At 54.8% G+C, this 26,564-nt stretch overlaps 1 protein-coding gene across 2 annotated transcripts in view; it reads left to right on the plus strand.

Annotated features, from left to right (window-relative positions):
• The first annotated feature begins 6,750 nt into the window (after positions 1-6,750).
• LOC142012883 (UDP-glucuronosyltransferase 2A2-like) overlaps positions 6,751-26,564 on the plus strand; it is a 52,847-nt gene continuing 33,033 nt past the window's right edge. Inside the window, exon 1 of one of the 2 annotated variants that reach the window (XM_074993884.1) lies at positions 6,751-6,883. The gene's annotated coding sequence lies outside the window, so the exon portion shown is untranslated. Of the gene's footprint in view, positions 6,884-13,068; positions 13,086-26,564 lie in introns of those variants that run through there. The other variant, XM_074993886.1, reaches the window with a different exon arrangement.

Below are 26,564 nucleotides of genomic sequence, written 5' to 3' on the forward strand. Positions count from 1 at the left end.
TGATATTGCATCCAGAAATCCATGACAGAAGAATGTTCATGTTGGAAAGACAAGCACGCATTAGGAGGTGCCAGAATTAAAGATGCTTCATACCCATATATGTAAACAAAGTTGTTTGTCTTGATAATTGGCTGAACCAAAAATAGCCCTGAGTGGACTTGTAGGTGCTAAATTTTTACATTATTACATATCTACACTCAAAAATAAAACAAACAAAACCTACATTTGTAAATTGCACTTTAATGTTAAAGAAATTGCACTACAGTACTTGGACAAAATAAATTTTTAGAGTGGAAATATACATAATGAAAATGCATATAAAGTGAGCAGTGGACATTTTGTGTTCTGGTTTTTAATTGACAGCAATATATTTGAAAATGTGGAAAACATCCAAATATTAAAATAAATGATATTCTGTTATAGTTTAATAGTGTGATTAATTGCTCAAGTAACTGCGATTATTTTTAATGCTTGGCAGCCCTAATTACAACCTAAATGATAGGCTACTGCCACAACATTCTAAACAGGCATCACGGGTACCTGCTTCTTGGACAGCTTCTTAACGTGGTAGCACTGATATGACCCAGAACCTGTGGCAGGTTTTTCCCTTTTGGCGAACAGGTTAACTGTGGGACTTGTCTGTGATCTAATGCTCATTACAGGGGTAAATGGGTGAAACTCTCTGGCCTGTCTTGCAAAGAAGATCAGATTAGATGATCTAACGATCCCTTCTGGCCCTAAAATCAATGAATATGAAGAAAATGTCTGTAGTGGGTCAGTATGGCCTCCTGCGGACCCAGAGGCCGGGGAAGCTATGCCAAGGCCCTGGTGGGCGGGGCCGGAGTCAGGAGACCAGAGGCCCGCCCCTCAGAGGGCGGGGCCAAGGGCTAGAAGAGCCAAAGGCGGGACTCGGGCACCATTCAGTGCTGGGCCTCCGGGCAAGGAGGACGTGCCTGCACGAGCTCCCCGGGGCCAAAGGGAGAGGGCCTGCAGCCGCCCAGCCAGGCGGGAGGAGCAGGCCCCCAGAGGCTCCACGCAACTCCGCATCCGTATGCCCCAAGGAGACTACCCGGACTTCCCGGACCTACCAGGACCTTCCCGCCGGTGGAGACCCCCTGCCGTGGAAGAGGCCCCGGGAGCAGGCTGCCTCAGAGCCCCGGCGGATCCCTATAACATTCGGACCCAGGACCGCCCTGCATCTCCTGTATTGCCACCGCCTGACTACCCTAACGACGTGGTCATGGACGATTGGCCAGGGCCCCCACAGGTGGATGACCCAGAGGAGACCGACCTAGGAGGACCCCTCGACCAGATGGACTGGGACCTGCCGCCAACAGAGGGTGAGGTAGGAAGTGGCCCGGGGAACGTCGCTCACGAACCAATGGCAGTGTGTTGCGGCCTGGATCCCCACTGCCGGGGTTGCATGTGAGCGACCCCCAGGGCCCCGGGCCGGGTCGCAGTGGAGCGGGAGGGCCTGCGACCCCCTACCCCCCTCCCTGACAGGGCCAGCCCCCGCTGAGCCTGTCTATAGTCCCTTGTGTTGCTGCCCTGCCCCAAACTGAGGGTTGGGCCGGTGCGTATCCTTGTGTTGCTGCCCCGCCCCAAACTGAGGGCTGGGCTGGTGTTTTTCCTTTGTGTTGCTGCCCCGCCCCAAACTGAGGGCTGGGCTGGTGCTTGACTCTTGTGAACTGCTGCCCCGCCCTGGACTGAGGGCTGGGCCCAGAACTATATAACTCGGGTGAACTGCCGCCCGCCCTAGACCAAGGGGGTGGGCGTCACGGGACGTGTTACACGTGGTGGAGAAAGTGGGTATTCGATCCCCACCCCTGACGTAAGGGGTGAGGAAGTGGGCGCAGACCCACGGAGGGGAAGGTCCCTGGACAGTGAGGGCAACTGTCCGCTATCTTTTTTTTTTTTTCTTTTTTGCGTTTTTGTCTCTCTCTCCTCTTTCCCTCTGGGCTTGTTTTGTGGGTTCTTGTATTGCTGCTAACTCTGTTTCCCAATGGAGGGGGACAGGCTACTGCAGTATCTGGCGGAGAGCCAGCAAAAGCAGCAAGCTGCCCAACTACAGCAGCAGCAGCAATTACTCCAGCAGCTGGGAGCCCAGCAGCAGCGGCTCCTGACAGAACTAATGGCACAGAGCCAGGAGCACCAGCAACGGTGCCTGCAGCAGCTGGCAGCCCTGGTGCCGCTACCCACCGAGCCACGGCAAGAAGCTCCAGGGGAGGGCCCAGCGTCGGCCCCACCGGTACGCCTGACGAAGATGGGCCCCGCGGATGACCCGGAGGCCTTCCTGGTCACCTTCGAGCGGGTGGCAGTGGTGGCCAGGTGGCCCCGGAGCCAGTGGGCCACATTACTGGCCCCTTATTTGACCGGGGGGGCCCAGAGAGCCTATCGGGCTTTGTCGGTGGAAGACGCCCGAGATTATGACCGGGTAAAGGCAGCCGTCCTAGACGCATTGCACGTCGGCCCAGAGACCTTTCGCCAGCGCTTCCGGTCCCTGACCTACCCTCCGGGAGCCCGGCCACGGTGTGTGGCACAAGAGTTGAGGGACGCGTGCCGGCGGTGGCTGCAGCCGGAGATGAGAACCTCCGCAGAGGTCGTGGAGCAGGTTGTGCTTGAGCAGCTCCTCTGCATCCTCCCACCTTGAGGACGGGCTTGGGTGCGGCGCCACCGCCCTGCCACCGTGCAAGTTGCTGTGGGTCTTATGGAAGACTTCCTAGCGGCGGAAGAGCCAGAGGCGCCCACGGGCCTGGTACCATCGTCCTGGCCCCTGCGTCGGGGAGCTGGGAAGCCAGAGGAGCCCTGCTCCAAATCATCTGGCCAGCTGCGGGACCCACCCAAGCCATGTCGGACGACGCCTCTGAAGCAGGACCCCGGTAAACCCCAGGGGCGGATGGAGGGGGCTACTAGCACGCGACCACCAGATCCTAAGGGGCGCCAAACCCGGGGGCGGGCCCAGCCCGCGGTAGGACCCTGCTTCAGTTGCGGTCAATGGGGGCACCTCCAACGAGACTGCCCAGAGGGCATCTGTAGCTTTGGCCGAGTGTGGGCGGCTGAAAAGAGGGCACGACCCCCTCAGGCACCCACAATTACAGTCCCAGTCCTCGTGGGAAATAAAGCCGTGATTGCTTTAGTGGACTCGGGGTGCAGCCAGACTCTAATACGACAACGTGCCGGCCTGGAGGCTGACCCCGCTCTAGGGACTATCAGGCTCCAATGTATCCATGGCGATGTGCGCCCTTACCCCAGCACACGAGTGCCCCTGACGGTGGCAGGGGTGACCCATTATCTGGTCGTCGGCCTAGCCCCCCAACTAGCGTACCCTGTGGTGTTGGGTCGGGACTGGCCAGGCTTCACAGACATCTTCCGGCCGGCCATGGGACCCAACGAAGAGGCGGCCCCTGTTCTAGAAGGGGACACGCCCAGGGACCCACCCGAGGAGAGTGTGGAGCCGAGCCTGGAGTCCCCAGAGGAAAGACCTGCTGAAGGCCCAAAAGGGACCAGCCCCGATAACGGGGCAACCTCGGACTTTTGTCGCGATCAAAAAGACGACCCCACACTAAGTCGGGCCTATTCTCAGGTGGCGGCCATCGACGGTGTGGCGACAAACCCCCAGCTCATGACGCAATGGCCCCACTTTGAGCTACGCCAGGATCGCCTCTACCGGGTGAATCGGGACCCCCAGACCCAGGGCCAATGGGCACAGCTTTTGGTGCCGAAGTGCCACCGACGGGCCGTGATGAAGCTGGCCCATGACATCCCTGCTGCAGGCCATCTGGGCCAAGAGAAAACCGTGGCCCGAATACTATCCCGATTCTTCTGGCCCGGGGTCTACCAAGATGTGAAGGACTATTGTAGTTCCTGCCCCGCGTGCCAGCTTGCTGCGCCCCCGCGGGTCCCTAGGGCCCCCCTGGTTCCAATGCCAGTGGTGGGGACCCCGTTCGAGCGGGTGGCTATGGACCTAGTGGGCCCGCTCCCTAAGAGCGTAGCTGGCTATAAGTTTGTGTTAGTCCTCGTGGACTATGCCACTCACTTCCCGGAGGCAATCCCACTGCGCAATATCACGGCCCGCACCATCGCAGGGGAACTAATGAAGATCTTTGCCCGGGTAGGATTACCACGGGAACTGCTTACGGACCGGGGAACTAACTTCACATCACGCCTGATGAAACAGGTCTGTGCCCTCCTTGGGATCAAACAGTTACACACCTCCGTGTACCACCCTCAGACAGATGGCCTGGTCGAGCGATTCAACCGCACGCTAAAAGAAATGATGCGCAAATTCCCCCCAGAAGACCTGCGACGGTGGGATCAGTTGTTGCCCCCCTTGCTTTTGGCCATCCGCGAGGTTCCCCAGTCCTTGACGCGGTTTTCGCCATTTGAACTGTTATACGGACGGCGTCCCCGGGGAGTCCTTGACCTGGTGCGAGAGGTCTGGGAACAAACCGCGTCCCCCTCAAAAGGACTGCTGCAATATGTTCTCCAGCTCCAGAAGCACCTGGAACGGGTAGGGGCTCTCGCAGAAGAAAATTTGAGAACTGCGCAGGTGTCCCAGGCTCGATCGTACAATCAGGAGGCACGAAGCCGCAGCTTCGAGCCAGGTGACCGGGTCCTGGTCCTACTGCCGTCCAGCGAATCGAAGCTGTTGGCTAGGTGGCAGGGACCCTACGAGGTTGTTCGAGCCGTAGGGCCGGTCACCTACGAAGTCCGCCAACCCGACCGCCGCAAGAAGACACAGCGGTACCACGTTAACCTTTTAAAACCATGGCGGGACCGGGAGGGCTTCATGATAAACCCCTGCCCCCCGGAACCCGAACTAGGACCCCAGGTGCCTCATGGGGAGGAACCTGTACAACCGGCCCTTGGGGCAACGCTAACAGGGGAGCAGCGGAAACAGGCCCAGTGCCTCCTCCAGGCGTTCCAAGAGAACTTCACGGCCCTCCCAGGACACACCTCCCTGGTCTGCCACGTCATCTGTACAGAGCCAGGGAAGGTGGTTCGCGATGCCACACGTCCACTACCCTTTCGAATGCGTGAGGTAGTAGAGGAGGAGGTACGGGCGATGCTGGCTCTGGGAGTCATAGAGCCATCCCAAAGCGAGTGGTGCAGCCCCGTGGTGCTCGTCCCAAAGCCCGACGGCACCCAGCGGTTCTGCATCGATTTCAGGCGGGTGAATGCAGTCTCCAAATTCGATGCGTACCCGATGCCCCGCGTCGATGAGCTGCTGGGACGTCTGGGGGCCGCCCGCTACTTTAGTACCCTGGATCTCAGCAAGGGGTACTGGCAGATCCCCCTGACACCTTCCTCACGAGAGAAGACCACCTTCGCGACCCCATCGGGCCTGTATCAGTTCACCCGGATGCCTTTTGGTCTCCATGGTGCCCCGGCGACTTTCCAGAGGCTTATGGACCGTCTCCTTCAGCCCCACAGGGACTATGCCGCGGCCTACCTTGATGACATCGTTATATATAGTCGTCACTGGGAGGAACATCTAGACCGGGTGGCCGCGGTCCTTAGGTCTCTGAGGGCCGCGGGCCTAACAATGAACCCAAAGAAGTGCCGGATTGGTTGGCAGGAGACGACCTACCTGGGGTATACCATAGGAGGGGGCCGGGTAAAGCCCCTCGTGGGCAAGGTACAGGCCTTAGCGGCCTGCCCTCCCCCCAGTACCAAGCGACAGGTACGACAGTTCCTGGGACTGGCAGGATATTACCGGCGCTTCATCCCTGAATTCGCCTCAGTTGCAGCCCCCCTGACGCAGCTGCTAACGAAAACCCAGCCACAAAGGGTGGTGTGGACTGCGGCTGCCGACAAGGCATTCCGGGCACTAAAACAATGCCTAATACGGGAACCAGTCCTCTACAGCCCCGACTTCACTCGTCCGTTCATCCTGCAGACGGATGCCTCCGGTGTAGGCCTGGGAGCTGTCCTGTCCCAGGAAGTGGACGGAGAGGACCACCCCGTAGTTTACATCAGCCGGAAGCTCTTCCCCAGGGAACAGCGCTATGCCGTGATAGAAAAGGAGGCTCTGGCGGTGAAGTGGGCCTGCGACGCCCTAAGGTACTACCTGCTGGGTGCCCCCTTCACCCTAGTTACAGACCATGCACCCTTACAGTGGCTGGCGCGGATGAGGGATACAAATGCCCGTATTATGCGGTGGTACCTGGCACTGCAACCGTATGCCTTCGACATACGTCATCGGGCAGGTAAGGACCACATAAATGCAGACTTCCTGTCCCGCCTGGGGGAAATGGAAGAGCCCGCCCCCATGGCATGGGAGACGGACTTGAGTGGGGGGGAATGTAGTGGGTCAGTATGGCCTCCTGCGGACCCAGAGGCCGGGGAAGCTATGCCAAGGCCCTGGTGGGCGGGGCCGGAGTCAGGAGACCAGAGGCCCGCCCCTCAGAGGGCGGGGCCAAGGGCTAGAAGAGCCAAAGGCGGGACTCGGGCACCATTCAGTGCTGGGCCTCCGGGCAAGGAGGACGTGCCTGCACGAGCTCCCCGGGGCCAAAGGGAGAGGGCCTGCAGCCGCCCAGCCAGGCGGGAGGAGCAGGCCCCCAGAGGCTCCACGCAACTCCGCATCCGTATGCCCCAAGGAGACTACCTGGACTTCCCGGACCTACCAGGACCTTCCCGCCGGTGGAGACCCCCTGCCGTGGAAGAGGCCCCGGGAGCAGGCTGCCTCAGAGCCCCGGCGGATCCCTATAACATTCGGACCCAGGACCGCCCTGCATCTCCTGTATTGCCACCGCCTGACTACCCTAACGACGTGGTCATGGACGATTGGCCAGGGCCCCCACAGGTGGATGACCCAGAGGAGACCGACCTAGGAGGACCCCTCGACCAGATGGACTGGGACCTGCCGCCAACAGAGGGTGAGGTAGGAAGTGGCCCGGGGAACGTCGCTCACGAACCAATGGCAGTGTGTTGCGGCCTGGATCCCCACTGCCGGGGTTGCATGTGAGCGACCCCCAGGGCCCCGGGCCGGGTCGCAGTGGAGCGGGAGGGCCTGCGACCCCCTACCCCCCTCCCTGACAGGGCCAGCCCCCGCTGAGCCTGTCTATAGTCCCTTGTGTTGCTGCCCTGCCCCAAACTGAGGGTTGGGCCGGTGCGTATCCTTGTGTTGCTGCCCCGCCCCAAACTGAGGGCTGGGCTGGTGTTTTTCCTTTGTGTTGCTGCCCCGCCCCAAACTGAGGGCTGGGCTGGTGCTTGACTCTTGTGAACTGCTGCCCCGCCCTGGACTGAGGGCTGGGCCCAGAACTATATAACTCTTGTGAACTGCTGCCCCGCCCTGGACTGAGGGCTGGGCCCAGAACTATATAACTCGGGTGAACTGCCGCCCGCCCTAGACCAAGGGGCTGGGCCCAGAACTATATAACTCGGGTGAACTGCCGCCCGCCCTAGACCAAGGGGCTGGGCGTCACGGGACGTGTTACAATGTCTTTCAAGTTTTCTCTGTATTAGTGCCACAATACAGTTGTGGAAGAAAAGCTGAAGACAAAATGCACTCTGCTGTTCCTTCCCAGCCAGGCAAGTTGGCTGGGTCAGAGACAGGAAAATTCAGGGGTTCTCAGCAGATATACTGAAATCAAGCATGGCTTTGTAACTAAAGCCCATACTTACATCACAGGTTAATTAAACCAAGCCTCTCTTCTCAAAACACACTATGCTTACATACATGGCCTGTGGAGGGCACTGCGAGTTTATTTCACATAGAAACTTTGTTCTAAACAGTTGTCAGTAGAGCTGTTCTGTCCCATATCAAGTTTAGTTTAGTTCAATATTAATTACGTATGTTTCCATATGATCAGTGAATGAGATTTTATTACGTTTGAAATTTGAAGGGGGTCTTGAATTCTCTCTGAGTCAGAGAAAATGAAAAAGGAAAGAATGATCAAACAATATACACAAGGTGAAACGAAAGACAGTAGAAATGCAACTAAACAAACTATGATACATCCTGCCCTTTCAGATCTTAAACGTATTTTTCTCTGACAGTGAAAAGGACTTAAATGTTTTTTAAGTGCAAAGAAAATGGGATACTGGGAATAAAGCTGTGTTTTACCAGGCTTTCTGATCAAGGCTAAAATGTATTAGTCATCTAGGGGCTCACATAAGAGCACATAGATCTTAAACCAAACACCTCCATGCATGGTGTCTACTCTAGTGCTATTTCAGGTCTGTATTTGCCCTGTGTTGGTACAAGATCTGAGCATCTCACCATTTGCAATGTAATTATCCCCTGGGTGGTAAGGAAGTGCTATTATTCCCATAGTACAGAGTCAGGGCCACCTCAGACCCAGGGAGCCAGGGAGCCCAGCTGTCCCTTCCCCAGAGGCCAGGTGCCCTCAGCTCACTGAGGGGTGACTGGGCACACCTACAGATGAGGGTATATGGAGTAGAGACTACAGCATTGAAAGACCAGGGGAGTGTCATCATGCTTATCTTAGAAAAGGTTGTGAAGTGTAATCAGTGGCTATAAGCAAAAGGCATGGGGTGATGTACGTTCATGGGTCAGTCAATTATTACCTCACCATCCTGGTAAAAACTGAAATCCAGGACAACACGACAGGGGTAAGGACAATTGTAGTCGCTAAACTCAATCCCTGGTACTCCGAGAAAGGGAATTCCCAGGATTTGGAACCTTACTCCCAGAAGGGGGCTTGGAGCAGGTGGGAGACTTCAGAGTTAGAGAGGCATCCACACTAGACTGTCAGACACGGATATTTTCTGAAATATCCCCAGATCTGTTCCCCACCTCCAGGATGTCCCAAAAATAGAAAAAGAAAGAGAGACAGTTAAGGCATTGGGATCCCGGATACTGACCCAAAAATTGTCCCCATAAGCAAGCGGACCTGGGCAGCTGAAAAGGAGTCTGCTCTGGGAAAAGTGACACCTGAAAATGACCCCCCATTAGAATTCCTCCAAACCGAATGAGGTGATGGAAGCTAGTTCCCCGGAACTCATTATTTGATTGGTTCGTTGCTGCAGCTTCCTTGACTCCTATTAGGCATTCATATGGGCTTGGGTGGCTTTTTCTCTGCTACCACAGCTTAAACCAGTACCTGCACTCCGCCACCCATAGTAGTAAAAAGTAGGAAGGGAACCCTCGCTTTTCTTGTTAGGTGTTTTTACCTCACTGTCTACCTAGCCAACCCCGACACTGGTTGTGACAAAGCTCCTTTTCTGCCTTGATGGATCCTACACTTTCAGGTGGATGTTCACCTCAGAGGGTCATGGCAGCCCTTGGTTTAGACACACTACCTAGAGGCATAAATATGCCATTTATTTTGCCACCTAACCATTAGCCAGAATGGGGAAAAGAGAGGAGACCAAATCAGGAACAGGTCAGATTTTTCCTCAAGTTTTCCTTCCCCTGGACTGTGAGCAACTGTCTGGGTCAGCTCTCATGTGGTGAGTAGGGAGTTGGGGGTGGGGAGGAATCCAGGCCTGCCTTCTAATCTGGGTTGCAATCCAGGGATCCTGTGATAGTTGTCTATAATATTCCCAATATCAACTGTGTGGCAGTTACAATTCTCTGGGCCACTTACCCACACCCTCTGCTGGCACCTCCTTTGCACTGTCACTTTTTCCTAGTTCCTGATAGCATTTGTACCTTCTGGCCTTCCACAATGCCTTCTTACCCTCCCCACCCAGCTCCTTGCGCGCAGAGAGCAAGTGGAAAAAATGTCTTGTTGACGAGTATCAGCTGGCTCTTAATTGGCTCCAGCTGTCCTGATTAGCCGGTTGGTTCTGGAAAGTTTCTTTATGGATTTTATGTACCCTAATTGACCTTCTGCCCTAATTGATTCTGGCAAGTTCCTGACTGTTTTGAATTATCACTTTGTATCTTACCCCAGGAAAAGAGACCTGTTCAGTCTGGGTCTAATATACTTGGGAATTGGGCCCAAACTAGGAGTCTATTTCATGAAGCGGGTCTTTGCCCACGAAAGCTTATGCTCCAAAATATCTGTTAGTCTATAAGGTGCCACAGGACTTCTTGTTGTTCTCAAAGATACAGAATAACACGGCTACTTCTCTGATGTTTAGGTTATGAAACGGAAGTTTAAAACAATTGTTTATGTAACCCTTCTGCTGGAAGGAGTCAGCAGCAGCAAGTCTGTGTGCCAGGTGTATTACATCCTCTCCAACCACTCCAGGTGCTTTGTAAGTTAGTCTATTTACAGACTTTATAACTATCTTGCCTATTGAGCTGTGGAAGCCTCCTCTGATGACAGGAGCAAGGGAGGCCCTCCTGAGGATTCCCTGTCTACTGGCATAGGCCCTTGTATCTCTTGCTCACAGACAGGGATGTCCTGGGCATCAGTGACACCTTCAACTTGTGTATCATCTCTGTATGCTAATTGACGTGTATCTGCACATGCTTGGTTCTCCTCCAGACTGTCTATAAATGGGACAAATTCATCACCCCAGTTTCGTGTTGTTGTGGGAGGAGGGTTTCCAGCCACAGGCCTAAACACTTCTGCCCTGGGATTTAGCACCACAGATGTTGAACTTTCCCCATGTTCACTTGATAGGATCTGGGATCTGGTTCCCATTCTAAGATGCTCCATGGGAGCCTCATCCCCTTCAGATTCAGTCTCGAAGGTGCTGGGTAAGGGTAAATTAGCCCCACAGTGCCCACTGCCTGAGTTGGGTAGTGGATGTAACCTTACGCCCTCTTTTCGCCCCGGCCCCATGTCACAGTCCACCTCAGAAGGGGCACCACAGGCAGTAGGAGATTCTATGTACAATCTTGATTGGCCCTGGTTTCACTCTCAGGTTTGATTCTGTAGACAGGCAGGTCCCTAAGTCTTTCCACCACTAGATAGGGTGCTGCCTTCCATCCACCAGCAATCTTGTGTTTTCCAGCAATACCTAAATTTCGCAGCAGAACTCTGCTCCCAGGCTGGAGCTCCTGCAGGCGCACTGTTGCATCATACCAGTGTTTGTTATGATCTGTGTTCTTGCGGGCAGCTAAGCAGTAGGCATCCTGCAGTTCTTCTCTTAGTCGGGAAACATACTGCAGGTGTGTCTCATAGCTTTCCCCATCCTCTGACACCCCAAAGCATAGTCTATGGGTAATCTGGGCTCTCGTCCAAACATCAGCAAATAAGGGGTGGCTCTGGTAGTGTCATTCTTGGTGGCATTGTAGGCATGCACCATAAATGCAACATGCTGCCTCCAGGTTGCTTTCTGCTCAGGGCGCAATGCCCCCACCATATCCAATAGCATTCGATTAAATCGTTCTGGCTGAGGGTCACCTTGTAGGTGGTAAGGGGTGATCTTGGACTTTTTGGTTCCTGCCACCTTCAGCACCTCCTTCAGGAGGCGACTCTCAAAGTCTCACCCCAGTCAGAGTATATCCAAGTTGGGAGTTCAAACACTGAAAAATATTCTTCCCACAATACTTGTGCTATGGTGGTGGCTCTCTGGTCATGCGTGGGATAGGCCTGTGTGTACCGGATGTAGTGGTCAGTCACCACTACGATGTTTCCAATATTCTTCCTATCCAGTTCTAAAGAAAAGAAATCAATGCATACCAGCTCCAAATTTTTGCTGGTCGTGATGTTCTGCAGATAGGCTGCTCTACTGGGCAGAGTTTTCCATTGAACACATTGAGCATGTCTCACATTTCCTACATACGTCTTTGGCCATCTGAGGACACATTCCTCAAATCCTCCTGCAGTATTGAGCTCCTGCTGCCACATTCCTTACATTTAGGTTAAGAATTTACATGTAACTAGTTTCTTTCAGGAATAGGATTAGCTGCATTTTTTGTTTATTTTAGCTCAGTAATTTGCTTTGATCTGTCAGTTTTCACTTGCAGCCATTTGCATCCTACATTGATACTTAACAAAACATTGTTGTCTATTATTAAGCACAGTGTAAAGAATTGTTACTGTGTGGTGGAGGGAGCAACCACTGTGCATATCTCACTTTCATTGATAAAGGGAGCAAACTTGGGAGCTTTCTCTGTTTAAAACCTTTACTCAGAGTAAGATGGATTTGTTTTGGGTTTTGATGATCTTGGAGGGCTGTGTTCCTGGTCCTCACAGCCTAGACCACCCAGAGCTGAACTCATTCAGTGTCAGTGTTGCTCTGCAGGAATTGATAATCCCAACAATGGACATTGTCTAGGGGAAACCAGAGCTTCTGGCCCGGGAGGACAGGATTGTGGGGAGCCCCACAGAGCAAGAACGTGAATATCAAAGGGTTGATCAGCACACCGAGGGACAATGCCAAAGCCGATTTCTGCAGTCTACATTATCACTCTTTGGCTGTGACCACACTAGCCCCCGCATCTCGGAAGGGGCATGGTAAGGAGGGATTTCGGAAGATGCCAATGAGGCTCTGCCAAGAATATGCAGTGCCTCATTAGCATAATGGTGGCCGTGTGCACTTCAAAAGAGCTGCTGTCGAATCATCTGCCACCTATGTAGATGGGACCTTTCGAAAAGACCCCCTGATTTCAAAAGCCCCTTCTTCCCAAAACCAAAGGGGGAGAAGGGGCTTTCGAAATCAGGGGGTCCTTTCAAAAGGCCCCCGCCTACACAGGTGGGGAGCATTTCGAAAGTGGCATTTCAAAACGTGCGTGGCTGCCATTATACTAATGAGGCACTGCATATTCATGGCAACACCTCACTGGCATCTTCCAAAATCCCTCATCACCATGCCTCTTTCAAAAAGGCGGGCGGGGGGGCTAGTGCGGCCACAGCCTTTGTGCTTGAAAATTTTGCCCTATTTTGGCTTTTGGAGGTTACCAATCATGGTTTCCCTCCCCATGCTACAGATCTGGAGATAATCATTGGTATATAGTAACTGGAGCATAACATAGTGACAAATGATTAAACAAAATAATTCACAGATAAGATCAGGATAATTGTTTACCACATTTCTCTGTTCAGAGTAAGTGTATTTAAGTTACTTTTACTTTTGCGCAACATGCAATTACGTACAGAATTTCTAAGGGAAAGTTCAGGCAAGTAGCAATGGGAAAGCAGGTGCAGTTGGTTATACAATGTGTTTTTGTAGCAAACTGAACTTTCTCATTAAGGAAAAAAATATTAAATATACATCAGGTAGGTCCATTTGATAAGAGGTTTTTGCATGATTTTTTTCTGCAGTTTTCTGTGAGGCTGTTCCATATTTTGTTTGACTGGTGATATAATTTTGTATCAATGTCTTATAGGACCATCTTGTAAAGCTGTTGATAGGTAAATCAAAGGTCTGACTTTACAACTGTGTCTGTGCTGGTAGGCTCCACAGGAGAAATCTTGAGAAGAACCAGTTGTGGGATTGCAGTCCAAGAAGGCTGCCTTCTGGTCCAAGTGTAGACATCATCTCTTGGGGTTTGTTTACCCCGGGGAAATTGACCAGATTACCTCCCAGTCTGAATAGTTTATTCTGGACTAAAAATTACTTTATTCTGGAATTATTAGGATCTGTTGTGAGTACACTGATTTTTTTATAATATTGTGACTGTTATTCTAGAATAGTAAAATGGTAAAATTAGCCAGTGGAAAATCTTTCACTGGCAGAAGAGTTAATGGTTTCGGAGCAGGTGGTGAATTGCATTGGACTATTTAAGTGAAGCCCCCTTGTCTATTACTTCTGTATAAGAACTAAGTGTGAATTAAGATCATTGCACAGGAATTGATACACTGAGAGCACAAAGTCACCATCCTAGCGTCGAACGCTTCCCTCTTCGTCACACCACAGGCTGAGACAAGAGAGAAGTTTGAGGTGTACCATGTCCCTTTTGGAAAAACCCACCTTGACTCCTTGATCCAGGATATGGCGAACTTGTGGCTGTACAATAAACCAACCTGTTGACCTTCTGGCAGTTCTAAGGGAACTGGGAAAGCTGGTCAGCAGAATGAATGAGATAAACAGCCATTTCTGTGATGGCGTGTTATCTAATCAGGCTTTAATGGCTCGGCTGCAGAGGGACAAGTACATAAGAACATAAGAACATAAGAATGGCCATACTGGGTCAGACCAAAGGTCCATCAAGCCCAGCATCCCATCTGCCGACGGTGGCCAATGCCAGGTGCCCCAGAGAAGGAGAACAGAAGACAAGTGATTTATCTCCTGCCATCCATCTCCTGCCCTTGTTATGAAGGCTAGGGCACCATACTTTATCCCTGGCTAATAGCCATTTATGGACCTGACCTGCAAAAATTTATCAAGCTCTTTTTTAAACCCTAATAGAGTCCTGGCCTTCACAGCCTCCTCGGGCAAGGAGTTCCACAGGTTGACTGTGCGCTGTGTGAAGAAAAATTTCCTTTTATTAGTTTTGAACCTACTACCCATCAATTTCATTTGGTGTCCCCTAGTTCTTGTATTATGGGAAAAGGTAAATAATTTTTCTATATTCACTTTCTCCACACCATTCATGATTTTATATACCTCTATCATATCGCCCCTCAATCGCCTTTTTTCCAAACTGAAAAGTCCCAGTCTCTCTAGCCTTTCCCCATATGGGACCCTTTCCAAGCCCCTAATCATCTTAGTCGCCCTTTTCTGAACCTTTTCTAATGCCAATATATCTTTTTTGAGGTGAGGAGACCACATCTGCACGCAGTACTCGAGATGTGGGCGTACCATAGTTTTATATAGGGGAAGTATGATCTCTTTTGTCTTATTATCGATCCCTTTTTTAATAATTCCTAACATCCTATTTGCCTTACTAACTGCCACTGCACACTGCGTGGATGTCTTCAGAGAACTATCCACTATAACTCCAAGATCCCTTTCCTGATCTGTCGTAGCTAAATTTGACCCCATCATGTAGTACGTGTAATTTGGGTTATTTTTTCCAACATGCATTACCTTACACTTACCCACATTAAATTTCATTTGCCATTTTGCTGCCCAATCACTCAGTTTGCTGAGATCTTTTTGTAGTTCTTCACAATCCCTTTTGCTTTTGACTGTCCTGAACAACTTGGTGTCATCTGCAAACTTTGCCACCTCACTGCTTACCTCATTTTCTAGATCATTGATGAACAAGTTGAACAGGATTGGTCCCAGGACTGAGCCCTGGGGAACACCACTAGTTACCCCCCTCCATTGTGAAAATTTACCATTTATTCCAACCCTTTGTTTTCTGTCTTTTAACCAATTCCCGATCCATGAAAGGACCTTTCCTCCTATCCCATGACCACCTAATTTACATAAAAGCCTTTGGTGTGGTTCTGTCTGATGCGGTCTGTCTCTGTGGTGACCTAATTGCTCTCAGACTGAGAATTCCATTTGTGTATTCTCTGCGGTTCTCACCATCTTCCACCCTAGAACGTCACTGTGGGAAGATACCCGCTCCACCTTCGTACATTCCTGCAGCTTTGTCTGAACTCACAGACGAGTTGTCATTCAGTGAAAGAATAAAAAACATAGTGTCTTACCAGCTCCAGGACTATGTTTTTCAGAGTTACTGGGGACAATGGGATTTGTATTACAGCGAAATCCTACGTAAGCCTTTTACTCTTTAGCTACGTCTACACGTGTAGCGACATTGAAATAAGCTATTTCGATGAATAGCGTCTACACATCCTCCAGGGCTGGTGCCGTTGATGTTCAATGTTGACGTTGGGCAGCACCACATCGAAGTAGGTGCTGCAGGAGAGTGTCTACACACCATAGTGGCCCACATCGAGATAAGGGTGCCAGGAACAGCTGCAGATAGGGTCACAGGGCGGACTAGCACTTCCGGGGCAACAGCTAGCCGCTCCCTTAAAGGGCCCCTCCCAGAAACACTCAGCCTGCACAGCACGCGGTCTGCAGAGCCACAGGCAAGCACACCCGTCGAAGCAGTATGGACCCCCAGCAGCAGCAGCAACAGCAGCCAGAGGTCCACACAGCCGCCCCTGCAGCAGCAATACTTGCCCTGCTCAATGCCATGCAGGAGGCAGCTGACCACCTTTTATTCACAGAAGAGGAGCTGCCCCCAGGGGAGGAGGAAGCAGCCCCAGACCTTGCTGCCCTCCGACCCCACCCACCCACCGCCGCACACGCCGCCAGCTGTGGAGCTACCCCACGAGCACCGACTGGTGGGAGCGCCTGGTGCTCGGTGAGTGGGACGACGACCGCTGGCTCCAGAACTTTCGCATGAGCCGGCAGACATTCCTGGAGCTCTGCCAGTGGCTCACCCCTACACTGAGGCACCAGGACACCGCCATGCGGCATGCCCTCAGCGTCGAGAAATGGGTTGGCATCGCTGTCTGGAAGCTGGCCACTCCAGACAGCTACCGATCCGTGGGGCAGCAGTTTGGTGTGGGCAAGGCCACCGTTGGGGCTGTCCTCATGGAGGTAAGAGGACCCACCGGGGGTGGGGGGAGCACTGGGGGAGGGCAGCCCTGGGGGTGGAGGGAGCCCTGAGGGGGGAGGGAACCCTGGGGGGGGAGGGCCAGACACACCCTGCACACCCCTCACTGGTGCTCTCCCATGTCCTACCCCTGCAGGTCGTCCGCGCCATCAATGCCCTGCTCCTCCACAGGCTTGTGCGGCTTGGGGACCCGGATGCTGCCATCGCGGGGTTTGCCACCCTGGGGTTCCCAAATTGCTTCGGGGCTCTGGATGGGACCCATATCCCCATCCGCGCTCCGTAGCACAGCGGAGGACGCTTCTTAAACAGGAAGGGCTACCATTCGGTGGTCCTCCAGGCCTTGGTGGACAGCCGGGGCCGCCTCCTGGACATTTATGTTGGGTGGCCTGGCAGCACCCACGACACCCGGGTGTTCAGGAATTCGGGCCTGTGCCGCCGGCTGGAGGTGGGGACCTACATCCCTCAGTGGGAGATCCCTGTGGGGGACACCACCATGCCCCTCTGCGTCATCGCAGACGCTGCGTACCCCCTCCGGCCCTGGCTCATGCACCCGTACACGGGCCACCTGTCAGCCAGCCAGGAGCGCTTCAACACACGCTTGAACCACGCGCGCCAGGTGGTTGAGAGCACTTTTGGCCGCCTCAAAGGGCGCTGGAGGTGTCTCCTCACCCGCCTTGATGCGGGCCCCACCAACATCCCCCAGATTGTGGGCGCGTGCAGCACCCTCCACAACGTGGTCGAGAGCAAGGGGGTGGCCTTCTTCCAGAGCTGGGCTGTGGAGGCTGGCAGGGCTGACATGCAGCCACCCGCTGCCCCCAGTTGCCAGGTGGACCCCGAGGGGATCCGGGTCCGGGAGGCCCTGTGGGCCCATTTCAACCAGGCCATGGGGTGAGAGAGAGAGAGAGAGCAAAACAAAAGGGGGGGGACTATTTACATGGGAGGGCAGGTACCATATAAAACAGAGCAGGGGTGTAACACAAACTATATACAACAAATAGGTATGATGGGGGATATGTACAAAGGGGGGGGGCCATGTGCTGGGCCCCGCACCCCTCTACTGTCCGGTGCCCGGGGTTGGCGGGCGCGACCCTCGCCTCGGCCTCAGCCCTGGCCGAGGCTGGCTGGGGGCCGGGTGAACCGGCAAGTATGGCCGGCGGGTGTCAGAAGGCCCCAGGTCCCCCTCGGCAGGAGGCCCCAGGGTGGCGGATGGCAATGGGATGGCGGTTGGAGCAGCGGGTGGAGCGGGCAGGGCGGGCGGCGCGGCATGGGGGGCCAGGAAGTCCGCTATGCGGTTGAGGGTGCGCATGAAGGCCCCCCATGCCTCCTGGCGCCAGGCCAGCGCACGCTCCTGGAGCTCCAGCCGCCGCTCTTCCACCCACAAGCACTGCTCTGACACCTCCAGCTGACGCTGGCGGGTCGCAAGCAGCTGGGGGTCCATTGCCGTCCTCTGGTGGTGGCTCCTCCTCTGGTGGCCCCATCCTGGGGCTGGTTGGTGCTCTGCTGAGGGGCTGGCTTGCTGGGATGGCCCAGGTGGGCTCTCCAGGACCACTGACACCTCGCCGGCGCTCTCCGGGCCCTCCGATGGTGCAGCTGAGGAACACAGGGGGAAGAAGAGTGGAGACAGCCGTTAGCGTGGGTCCCGAGCCGTGGCCCTTGTCCCCCCACCCCTCTGCTGCTGGTTCCCCATCCCCGTCCCCGGGAGATGCTGCTGCTGCTGATGGGTGTCCCACCCCCTTCCCCCAGGGGGACCCTAGGTTATGCTCCCCCCATCCCCAGGGATGGGGCATGGCACTGTCCTGCTGGGGGGGCAGGGGCTGATGCACTCTTCTGACGGACATGCCACTGCTGTCCTTGGGGCCATGGTCATCTGGGAATATGGAGGGCCCTGGTCATGTCTGTTGTCCCTGCCCCTTAACCCCGGGGGTGTGCACCGCGGGGGTACATACCTGACGGTCCACTCCCACGGTCGGGGGACACCCTCTGGGCGGATGCCCTGCTGGAGCTCCAGGACGGCAGCGTGATGTGGAGCCCCCCCATCGCTGGAGGAGGATTCCCCCTCCTCTGGCATCCCAAGGGTGGGCTCCTGGGGGGGCCCCTGGGGTGCAGGGCTTGCCTCCAGGGTGGACTCCACCTCCGGGGCCTGCTGGGGCTCATCGGCCGAGGTGTCAAGAGTGGCTGGCGGGGAGGAGGTGTGCCGGGGGCCCAGGATGGACCTGAGCTCCCTGTAAAAGGGGCAAGCGGCGGGGGCAGCCCCAGATTGGCTGTCCACGTCCCAGGCCCGGGCGTAACCCTGCCGCAGCTCCTTCACCTTACTCCTGACGTGGTCAGGAGTGCAGGCAGGGTGACCCCGGGCGGCCAGGCCCTAGGCCAGCTGAGCAAATGCATCCATGTTCCGCCTCTTGCTTCCCATTACCTGGAGCACCTCCTCCTCGCTCCAGAGCCCCAGCAGGTCCCAGATCTTGGCCTCCGTCCAGGAGGGGCCCCGCTGCCTTTTCCCGGGCTGGCTGCCAGGCTGGGAGCCCTGGCTCCCCTTGAAGCGGGTGCCCTGGGGGTGCGTGGGGGGCTGGTGGGCGGCCATCGCTGCAGGAGTGGTGGCCTGGGGCTGCAGAGATGCTTGCAGGCTGGCCGTGTGGCAGCGCTGCCTCCTGCACGCACTCTCAGCTTCCTGCACAGGAAGGCAGGGGGCAGGGAGCTTTAAGGGGCCACTGCACGTGGCGACCATAGAGCTCAGGGGCTGGAGAGAGCCTCTCTCAACCCCTCAGCTGATGGCCGCCATGGCAGACCCCGCTATTTCGATGTTGCGGGACGCGGATTGGCTACACGTGCCCTACTTCGACTTTCAACGTCGAAGTAGGGTGCTATTCCCATCCCCTGATGGGGATAGCGACTTCGATGTCTCACCGCCTTACGTCGATTTCGAAGTTGGAGCGGCTACTTCGAAGTAGCTGGCACGTGTAGATGCGGCTTTTCACTAATACTCTCACTGTATGGAAAGACTTGAATGATATTGCATCCAAAAATCCATGACGGAAGAAAGTTAATTTTGCAAAAGCAAGTGCTTATTAGGAGGTGCCCGAATTATCGATGCTGCTTACAGCACCAGCCCAGCCCCGCTCTGCAACTGCAGAGTCATAACTAAGTGCTAGCTGAACACGTGTTCCCTGTTTTAGGTGATAATAACAAATAAGAAGCAGGCAACATTATAGCTCGTACATGTAAACAAAGCTATTTGCCTTAGTCATTGGCTGAACAAGAATTAGGACTGAGTGGACTTATAGGTGCTAAATTTTTACATTGTTTTATTTGAGTGAGGATATGTGTCAAAAAATCTACATTTGTAAGTTGCACTTTGATGGTAAAGAGAATGCATTATAGTACTCGGACAACATAAATTAAAAAATGCTATTTATTTAGTGCAAACACAGCATGGGCTTGTCTACACTTGCCCCTAACTTCGACGGAGACATGTTACTCAGGGCAAGGTGAGATTACTAATGAAGTGTTGCAGTGAATATGCAGCACTTCATTAGGCTAATTCTCCCCCATGGCAACTTCCAAGTACCTTTACGTCTCAAAATTTGTTCATGTTTGACCCTTCAAAATTGCCACGGGGGAGAATTAGCCTAACGAAGTGCTACATATTCACCACAGCACTTCATTAGTAATCCCCTATCACCCTGATTAACATGACTCCTTTGAAGCTGGGGGCAAGCATAGACCCAGCCTATGTGTAATAAAAAATTAATATAAAGTGAGCACTGCATATTTTGTGTTCTGGTTTTTAATTGACCGCAATATATTTGAAAATGTGGAAATCATCTAAAATAGTTAAATAAACAGTATTTTTATTGTTGAATAGTGTAACTAATTGCTCAATTAATTGTGATTATTTTTAATTGCTTGGGATCCCTAATTACAGTTTAAATGATAGGCTACTGCCACAGCATTCTAAACAACCATCAGGGATACCCTCCTTTTTGGACAGCTTCCTAATGTGGTAGCATTGACATGACCCAGAACCTATGACACGTTTTTCCCTAGAGGCACACATGTTACCTGTGGGACTCTTCTGTGATCCAGTGCTCACTACAGGGGTAAATGGGTGAAATTCTCTGGCTTGGCTTGCAAAGAAGATCAGATTTTATTAGGTTTGAAATTTGAAGTGGGTCTTGAATTTCCTGAGTCGGATAGAATGAGAAAGGAAAGAAGACACATAAACTGCAATGGAACAGAATAGTAATGGACAACAGTGCGACTTGGCAAACCATTAGAAACACTGCCCTGCAGGAACTTAGAAGCTATGTTTCTCTGACAGTGAAAAGGACGTAAATGAAAATGCATTACCAGGAAAAAGCTGTGTTTTATCAGGTTTTCTAACTCAGTCTACAATAGAGAATCATAGGGCTGGAAGGGACCTCAGGAGGTCATCTAGTCCAGCCCCCTGCTTCAAGCAGGATCAGCCCCGACTAAATCATCCCAGCCAGGACCTTGTCAAGCCGGGACTTAAAAGCCTCGAGGGATGGAGAATCCACCACATCTCTAGGCAATGCATTCCAGTGCTTCACCACCCTCCTGGTGAAGTAGTTTTTCCTAATACCTAACCTACACCTCTCCCTCTTCAACTTCAGACCATTGCTCCTTGTTCTGCTGTCTGACACCACCGGGAACAATTTCTCACTATCCTCTTTAGACCTCCCCCTCGGGAAGTTGAAGGCTGCTTTGAAATCACCCCTCAGCCTCCTTTTCTGTTACCTAAACACACCCAAATCCCTCAACCTCTCTTCATAGGTCATGTGCTCCAGCCCCTTAATCATTTTTGTGGCCCTCTGCTGAACTTGGTCCAGCAAATCCACATCCTTTTTATACTGGGGGTCCCAAAACTGGACACGATCTTTCAGATGTGGTCTCACCAGTGCTGAATAGAGGGGAACAACCGCTTCTCTAGATCTGCTTGAAATTCTCCTCCTAATGCACCTCAATATGCAGTTAGCCTGCTTGGCTACAAGGGCACACTGTTTATTCATATCCAGCCTTTCATTCACCATAAGCCCTAGTTCCCTTTCCGCTGTACTGCTGCTGAGCCATTCGGTACCCAGCCTATAACAATGCTTGGGATTCTTGTGTCCCAAGTGCAGGACTCTACACTTCTCCTTGTTGAGCCGCATCAGATTTATTTTGGCCCAATCCTCCCATTTACCCAGGTCACTCTGGATCCTATCTCCACCCTCCAATTTATCTCCCTCTCCCTCTAGCTTTGTGTCATCCACAAACTTGCTGCGGGTGCAATCCAGTCCCTCATCCAGGTCATTAATAAAGATGTTGACTAACACCAAACCGATGCCCCAGAACCGAGCCTTGCGGCACTCCACTTGAAACTGACCACCATCCAGATATTGAGCCACTGACCACTACCCATTGGGCCTGACCATCACGCCAGCTTTCTATCCATCTTATAGTCCATGGATCTAATCCATACTTCCCCTTAACTTATGTGCAAGAATGTTGTGGGAGACCATATCAAAAGCTCTGCTGAAGTCAAGGTATATCACTTCCACTGACTTCCCCTTGTCCACAGAGCCTGTTATGTTGTCATAGAAGATAATCAGCTTGGTCAGGTAGGACTTGCCTTTGGTGAATCCATGTTGGCTACTTTTGATCACTTTCCCCTCTTCCAAGTGCTCCAGAATGGGTTCCTTGAGGATCCCCTCCACTATTTTCCCAGGAATTGAAGTAAGGCTGACTAGTCTATAGTTCCCTGGATTGTCCTTTCCTTTTTTAAAGGTAGGCACTATGTTTGCCTTTTTCCAGTCATCTGGGATCTCTCCCGATCTCCAAGAGTCTTCAAATATAACTGCCAAAGGCTCAGCAATGACCTCTGCTAATTCCCTCGGCACCCTTGGGTGCATTAAATCCAGACTTATGAATTCATGTACATCTAGTTTTTCTAGATAGGTCATATCTTGTTCCTTCTCCACAGATAGCTGCCCTCCACCTTCCCATACTGCATTGTCTAGCACGATAGTGTAGGAGCTGTATTTGTTGGTGAAGATGGAGGTGAGGAAAGCATTAGAGTACTACAGCTTTTCTTACATCATCTATATTACTGCCACCTAAGCCGTGTCTACACGTGCACGCTACTTCGCAGTAGCGGCACTAACTTCGAAATAGCACCCGTCACGGCTACACGTGTCGGGCGCTATTTCGAAGTTAACTTTGACGTTAGGTGGCGAGACGTCGAAGCCGCTATCCTCATCAGGAGATAGGAATAGCACCCTACTTCGACGTTCAACGTCGAAGTAGGGACCGTGTAGTCGTTGCGCATCCTGCAACGTCGAAATTGCGGGGTCCTCCATGGCGGCCATCAGCTGAGGGGTTGAGAGACGCTCTCTCCAGTCCCTCAGCTCAATGGTGGCCACGTGGAGCAGCCCCTTAAAGGTCCCCTCCCCCTCCCTTCCTGTGCAGGAAGCTGGGGGAACGTGCAGGCGGCAGCCTAGACACGCGGCCAGCCTGCACGCCCCTCAGCCACCCAGAACAGGGCCAGCACCTGCCATGGCTACCCGGCAGCCCCCCCAGTGCCCCCAGGGGAGCCCCCCCCAGGGGAGCCAGAGCAACCAGGCCAGCCAGCCCGGCAGCCAGGCTGGGAAGTGGCAGCGGGGCCCCTCCTGGATGGAGGCCCAGCTGCGGGAGCTGCTGGAGCTCTGGAGTGAGCAGGAGGTGCTCCAGGTAATGGGGAGCAAGAGGCGGAACGCGGATGCATTCGCTCGGCTGGCCGAGGGCCTGGCCGCCCGGGGTCACCCTGCCCGCACTCTTGACCATGTCAGGAGTAAGGTGAAGGAGCTGCGGCAGGGTTACGCCCGGGCCCGGGATGTGGCCGGCCGATCTGGGGCTGCCCCCGTCACTTGCCCCTTTTACAGGGAGCTCAGGTCCATCCTGGGCCCCTGGCACACCTCCTCCCCTCCGGCCACTCTTGACACCTCGGCCAACGAGCCCCAGCAGGCCCTTCAGCCGGAGTCCGTCCCGGAGGTAAGCCCCGCACCCAGGGGGGCCCCCCCGGAGCCCACCCCCGGGCCATCGCGGCAGGAGGAGGAGGAGGAGGAGAGGGGGGGCTCCTCCTCTGCAGAGTCCGGGCTGCAGATCCTCCTCCCGCCCTCCCGGAGCAGCAGCCGGGCGTCCGCCCCCCGGGGATCTCTGGACTGTGGGAGTGGACTGACAGGTATGTACCCCCCGCTGGTGTACACCCCCGGGGTTGAGGGGCGGGGGGTAATAGATATGTATCCAGGGCCCCCACATGCTCACATGGCCATGGCCCCAAGGACAGCAGGGCCATGTCCCTCACAGCAGTGCATCAGCCCCTGCCCCCCCCCCGACCCCGCACGACAGTGCCATGGCCCATCCCCGGGGCACGGGGGAGCGGAACCTCGAGGGTCCCCCGGGAGGAGGGGGTGGCACACCCCACAGCAGCAGCATGTGATGGAGTGGGGGGAGTGCAAAAGGGAGACTCAGGCTAGATATGAGCAACAAGCTGAATAGCTCCCAGGGGCAAAGGATGATCCTGGGGCTACAGCTGGCAGGTGACACCTCTGCCCTGAACAAAGAGGAGGGAGGAGCCGAGCTGGCTTTGAATCGGGGTGGGGGCCGCAGGTAGAGGCTAGGGGAAGGGAGAGCTGGAAGGCAGCCAGCCTGAGGAGGGGGAAAGCCACACCCCAGAGGGGCACCCCTTGGGGTCTTCTCCCCAGGACGGGTTGGAAGGACTGTCTCTGACTGCTGTGCGGTCACTCCCGAGAGAAACCGGGCATCTGTGGCCTAAGAAACCTCTCCTGTCAGACCCTGCTGAGTGAAGTGAGAGTCACTCCCGCAAGGGGACAAGGTGCAGTGCAGGGGGACCCCTGAACCCCATCCATCACAGCAGCATCTCCCGGGGACGGGGATGGGGAACCTGCAGCACAGGGGTGGGGGGACAAGGGTCACGGCTCAGGGCCCACACTAACGCCTGTCTCCATTCTTCTTCCCCCCCTCCTCCTGTGTTCCGCAGCTGCACCATCGGAAGGACTGGAAGAGAGCGCCGGCGAGGCATCAGTGGTCCCGGAGACCCCTCCAGGGCCATCGCTCCAGGCAAGCCCCTCAGCGGAGGACCGACCGGCCCCACGGTGGGCTAGACAGCGGACCCCGCAACAGCACCCGACGGCGACGGACCCCCAGCTGCTGGCCATCCATTGTCGGCAGCTGGAGGTCGCGGAGCAGCGCCTGCGGGTGGAGCAACGCCGCCTGGACCTGCAGGAGCGGGTGCTGGCCTGGCGCCAAGAGGCATGGGGGGCCTACATGGAGACATTCAACCGTCTTGTGGACTACCTGGCCCCCCATGCTGCGCCAGCCGCCTCAGTGCCCGCCCTGCCTGCTCCACCCGCCGCACCACCTGCTGCTCTGCACGTCACCGTCCTGTCCGCTGTCGCCCCACCACCCACCACCGAGGGCCGGACTGCTGAGGGACACCTGGGGCCAGCTGAGACTCGCCAGTCATATCTTCCGGTCCGCCCAGCCCCCAGCCAGCCCCGGACAGGGCTGCGGCCGAGGCGGGGCTCCCAGCCGCCCACCCCCAGTGCCGGACTTTAGGGGCGTGGGGCCCGGGACGTGGCCCCCCCCCCCCCCCCCGTATATAGTTTATAAGACTGTTGCGACATTTATTTGTGCCCCCTTTTTGCCCCGTTCCCCGCCCCCATGTAAATAGTTCTCCCCTTCCTTATAATCCCTGGTTTTCTTTTTATTGAAGAACATATCCATTCTATGCAATCTTTTTTATTATTGTTTTATTTGTACAGAATACTTTTGTTAGAAGAGGTCTTGTATATAGTTTGTTCTTGTTTTAATTATAGTTAAAAAAAAAAGTTCTAAAAGAAAAACCAGTTTAAGTTCAGCCACACGTGCGTGCTGTCATTTGTCCTGGAAAAGTGTGGGGGGGGGCGGTTGGGTGCTCTGTGGTGTGGGCATAGGGGTAGGGAGTGTTGTGGAGGAAGGGGTGGGCAGTGTGGGGCCTGGCAGAGTTCACCCCGCGGCCTCATCATTGAAGTGGGCCCGCAGGGCCTCCCGGACCTGGGTCCCTTCGGGGTCCACCTGGCAACTGGGGGCAGCAGGTGGCTGCAGGTCGGCCCTGCCAGCCTCCACAGCCCAGCCCTGATAAAAGGTCTCCCCCTTGCTCTCCACCAAATTGTGCAGGGTGCAGCAGGCACCCACAATCTGGGGGATGTTGGTGGGGCCCTCATCCAGGCGGGTGAGGAGACATCTCCAGCGTCCTTTCAGGCGGCCAAATGAGCGCTCCACCACCTGGCGCGCGTGGTTCAGGCGCTGGTTGAAGCGCTCCTGGCTGGCGGAGAGATGGCCCGTGTACAGGTGCATGAGCCAGGGCCGGAGGGGGTACGCCGAATCTGCGATGACGCAGAGGGGCATGGTGGTGTCCCCCACAGGGATCTCCTGCTGGGGGATGTAGGTCCCCGCCTCCAGCCGGCGGCACAGGCCCGAGTTCCGGAAAACCCGGGCGTCGTGGGTGCTGCCAGGCCAGCCCACATAAATGTCCTGGAAACGGCCCCGGCTGTCCACCAAGGCCTGGAGGACCACAGAATGGTAGCCCTTGCGATTGATGTAGCGTCCTCCACTATGATGCGGGGCGCGGATGGGGATGTGAGTCCCATCCAGAGCCCCGAAGCAACTGGGGAAGCCCAGTGTGGCAAAGGCCGCGATGGTGGCATCTGGGTCCCCCAGCCTCACGAGCCTGTGGAGGAGCAGGGCGTTGATGGCGCGTACGACCTGCAGGGAAAGCACATGGGAGAGCACCAATGAGGGGTGAGCAGGGTGTGCGTGGCCCTGCCCTGCCCTCCCCTCCCCCACCCTGCCCTGCTCTGCCCTGCCCTCCCCCGCCCTGCCCTCCCCTCCCCTCCCCTGCCCTGCCCTGCCCTGCCCTCCTCTGCCCTGCCCTCCCCTCCCCTCCCCTACCCCGCCCTCCTCTGCCCGGGCCCCCCGCCCCTGCTCTGCCCTTCCCCCATGGGTCCTCTTACCTCCATGAGGACAGCCCCGACGGTGGCCTTGCCAACACCAAACTGCTGCCCCACGGATCGGTAGCTGTTGGGAGTGGCCAGCTTCCAGACAGCGATGCTGACCCGTTTCTCCACAGGGAGGGCACGCCGCATGGCAGTGTCCTGGTGCCTGAGTGCAGGGGTGAGCCACTGGCACAGCTCCATAAATG

Source organism: Carettochelys insculpta, chromosome 4, assembly GCF_033958435.1.
Source record: "Carettochelys insculpta isolate YL-2023 chromosome 4, ASM3395843v1, whole genome shotgun sequence".
NCBI lineage: Eukaryota > Metazoa > Chordata > Testudines > Carettochelyidae > Carettochelys > Carettochelys insculpta.